This window comes from Tamandua tetradactyla, chromosome 19, assembly GCF_023851605.1.
Source record: "Tamandua tetradactyla isolate mTamTet1 chromosome 19, mTamTet1.pri, whole genome shotgun sequence".
Taxonomy (NCBI): Eukaryota; Metazoa; Chordata; class Mammalia; order Pilosa; family Myrmecophagidae; genus Tamandua; species Tamandua tetradactyla.
Genome location: NC_135345.1, coordinates 953555 through 958120, shown reverse-complemented (window position 1 = coordinate 958120; position 4566 = coordinate 953555).

Below are 4566 nucleotides of genomic sequence, written 5' to 3'. Positions count from 1 at the left end.
AGTATACCAAAACTAGACTGGTTTTAAAAACGGGAATTAGTAAGTTACAAGTTTATAGTTGTACGTCCATGAAAATGTCCAAACTAAGACATCAACAAGAAGTTACCTTCACTCAAGAGAGGCTGATGAAGTTCAGGATTTCTCTCCCAGCTGGGAGGGTGCATGGCAACATCTGCTACTTTTCCAGGAATCTTCAACGGCTTCCCTGGGGCTTTGTCGGTTCTGTTGGCTCTGTTGGTTCTGGTGGTTCTAAAGCTTTATCCAAAAAGGTTCCCTCTTAAAGGGCTCCAGTAAGCAACCCCACCTTGAATGGGTGGATACACATCTCCACGGAAACCATCTAATCAAAAGTTACCACCACAATTGGGTGGGTTACATCTCCATGGAAACAAAACCAAAACAAAACACAACAAAAAACAATGCTGAATGAGGATTAAAGAACTTGGCGTTTCTGGGGTCCACAAAAGATTCAAACAGACACACCATTTCCTGACAATCGTAAATAATGCTGCTATAAACATCAGTGAGCAAATGTCCATTTGTGTCCTTGCCTTGCTTCCTCTGAATAATTTCCTAGCAGTGGTATTGCTGGATCCTGTGGCAATATTATACTTAGCTTCCTGAGGAACCACCAAACTGCCTTCCACAGTGGTTATACCATTTGACATTTCCAACAACAGTGGATAAGTGTGCCTCTTTCTCCCGATCCTCTCCAGCACTTGTCGTTTTCTGTTTTTTTTTTTTATTAATTAACGGAAAAAAAAGAAATGAACCCAACATTTAGAAATCATACCATTCTACATATGCACTCAGTAATTCTTAACATCATCACATAGATGCATGATCATCGTTTCTTAGTACGTTTGCATCGGTTTAGAGGAACTAGCAGAAAAAGATATAGAATGTTAATATAGAGAAAAGAAATAAAAGTAATAATAATAGTAAAAAAAAACAAAACAAAACAAAACAAAAACCTATAGCTCAGATGCAGCTTCATTCAGTGTTTTAACATGATTACTTTACACTTAGGTATTATTGTGCTGTCCATTTTTGAGTTTTTGTATCTAGTCCTATTTCACAGTCGGTATCCCTTCAGCTCCAATTACCCATTATCTTACCCTGTTTCTAACTCCTGCTGGATTCTGTTACCAATGACATATTCCAAGTTTATTCTCGAATGTCCGTTCACATCAGTGGGACCATACAGTATTTGTCCTTTAGTTTTTGGCTGGACTCACTCAGCATAATGTTCTCTAGATCCATCCATGTTATTACATGCTTCATAAGTTTATCCTGTCTTAAAGCTGCATAATATTCCATCGTATGTATATACCACAGTTTGTTTAGCCATTCTTCTGTTGATGGACATTTTGGCTGTTTCCATCTCTTTGCAATTGTAAATAACGCTGCTATAAACATTGGTGTGCAAATGTCCGTTTGTGTCTTTGCCCTTAAGTCCTCTGAGTAGATACCTAGCAATGGTATTGCTGGGTCGTATGGCAATTCTATATTCAGCTTTTTGAGGAACCGCCAAACTGCCTTCCATAGTGGTTGCACCATTTGACATTCCCACCAACAGTGGATAAGTGTGCCTCTTTCTCCGTATCCTCTCCAGCACTTGTCATTTTCTGTTTTGTTGATAATGGCCATTCTGGTGGGTGTGAGATGATATCTCATTGTGGTTTTGATTTGCATTTCTCTAATGGCCAGGGACATTGAGCATCTCTTCATGTGCCTTTTGGCCATTTGTATTTCCTCTTCTGATAGGTGTCTGTTCAGGTCTTTTTCCCATTTTGTCATTGGGTTGGCTGTCTTTTTGTTGTTGAGTTGGACAATCTCTTTATAAATTCTGGATACTAGACCTTTATCTGATATGTCATTTCCAAATATTATCTCCCATTTGTAGGCTGTCTTTCTACTTTCTTGATGAAGTTCTTTGATGCACAAAAGTGTTTAATTTTGAGGAGCTCCCATTTATTTATTTCCTTCTTCAGTGCTCTTGCTTTAGGTTTAAGGTCCATAAAACTGCCTCCAATTGTAAGCTTCATAAGATATCTCCCTACATTTTCCTCTAACTGTTTTATGGTCTTAGACCTAATGTTTAGATCTTTGATCCATTTTGAGTTAACTTTTGTATAAGGTGTGAGATATGGGTCTTCTTTCATTCTTTTGCATATGGATATCCAGTTCTCTAGGCACCATTTATTGAAGAGACTGTTCTGTCCCAGGTGAGTTGGCTTGACTGCCTTATCAAAGATCAAATGTCCATAGATGAGAGGGTCTATATCTGAACACTCTATTCAATTCCATTGGTCGATATATCTATCTTTATGCCAATACCATGCTGTTTTGACCACTGTGGCTTCATAATATGCCTTAAAGTCAGGCAGTGCAAGACCTCCAGCTTCGTTTTTTTCCTCAAGATGTTTTTAGCAATTCAGGGCACCCTGCCCTTCCAGATAAATTTGCTTATTGGTTTTTCTATTTCTGAAAAGTAAGTTGTTGGGATTTTGATTGGTATTGCATTGAATCTGTAGATCAATTTAGGTAGGATTGACATCTTAATTATATTTAGTCTTCCAATCCATGAACATGGTATGCCCTTCCATCTATTTAGGTCTTCTGTGATTTCTTTTAGCAGTTTTTTGTAGTTTTCTTTATATAGGTTTTTTTGTCTCTTTAGTTAAATTCATTCCTAGGTATTTTATTCTTTTAGTTGCGATTGTAAATGAGATTCGCTTCTTGATTTCCCCCTCAGCTTGTTCATTACTAGTGTATAGAAATGCTACAGATTTTTGAATGTTGATCTTGTAACCTGCTACTTTGCTGTACTCATTTATTAGCTCTAGTAGTTTTGTTGTGGATTTTTCCGGGTTTTCGATGTATAGTATCATATCGTCTGCAAACAGTGATAGTTTTACTTCTTCCTTTCCAATTTTGATGCCTTGTATTTCTTTTTCTTGTCTAATTGCTCTGGCTAGAACCTCCAACACAATGTTGAATAATAGTGGTGATAGTGGACATCCTTGTCTTGTTCCTGATCTTAGGGGGAAAGTTTTCAATTTTTCCCCATTGAGGATGATATTAGCTGTGGGTTTTTCATATATTCCCTCTATCATTTTAAGGACGTTCCCTTGTATTCCTATCTTTTGAAGTGTTTTCAACAGGAAAGGATGTTTAATCTTGTCAAATGCCTTCTCTGCATCAATTGAGATGATCATGTGATTTTTCTGCTTTGATTTGTTGATATGGTATATTTTTATATTAATGTAATGTAATTAATGTAATATTAATGTAATGTAATATTACATTAATTAATGTAATTAATGTAATATTAATGTAATTACATTAATGAATGTAATTAATGTAATATTAATGTAATTACATTAATGAATGTAATTAATGTAATATTAATGTAATGTAATATTACATTAATTAATGTAATTAATGTAATATTAATGTAATGTAATTAATGTAATGTAATATTACATTAATTAATGTAATTAATGTAATGTAATGTAAATTATATTAATTGATTTTCTTATGTTGAACCATCCTTGCATACCTGGGATGAATTCTACTTGGTCATGATGTATAATTCTTTTAATGTGTTGTTGGATACGATTTGCTAGAATTTTATTGAGGATTTTTGCATCTGTATTCATTAGAGAGATTGGTCTGTAGTTTTCTTTTTTTGTAATATCTTTGCCTGGTTTTGGTATGAGGGTGATGTTGGCTTCATAGAATGAATTAGGTAGTTTTCCCTCCACTTCGATTGTTTTGAAGAGTTTGAGGAGAGTTGGCACTAATTCTTTCTGGAATGTTTGATAGAATTCACATGTGAAGCCGTCTGGTCCTGGACTTTTCTTTTTAGGAAGCTTTTGAATGACTAATTCAATTTCTTTCCTTGTGATTGGTTTGTTGAGGTCATCTATTTCTTCTTGAGTCAAAGTTGGTTGTTCATGTCTTTCCAGGAACCCGTCCATTTCATCTAAATTGTTGTATTTATTAGCGTAAAGTTGTTCATAGTATCCTGTTATTACCTCCTTTATTTCTGTGAGGTCAGTAGTTATGTCTCCTCTTCCATTTCTGATCTTATTTATTTGCATCCTCTCTCTTCTTCTTTTTGTCAATTTTGCTAAGGGCCCATCAATCTTATTGATTTTCTCATAGAACCAACTTCTGGTCTTATTAATTTTCTCTATTGTTTTCATGTTTTCAATTTCATTTATTTCTGCTCTAATCTTTGTTATTTCTTTCCTTTTGCTTGCTTTGGGATTAATTTGCTGTTCTTTCTCCAGTTCTTCCAAGTGGACAGTTAATTCCTGCATTTTTGCCTTTTCTTCTTTTCTGATATAGGCATTTAGGGCAATAAATTTCCCTCTTAGCACTGCCTTTGCTGTGTCCCATAAGTTTTGATATGTTGTGTTTTCATTTTCATTTGCCTCGAGGTATTTACTAATTTCTCTTGCAATTTCTTCTTTGACCCACTTGTTGTTTAAGAGTGTGCTGTTGAGCCTCCACGTATTTGTGAATTTTCTGGCGCTTTGCCTATTATTGATTTCC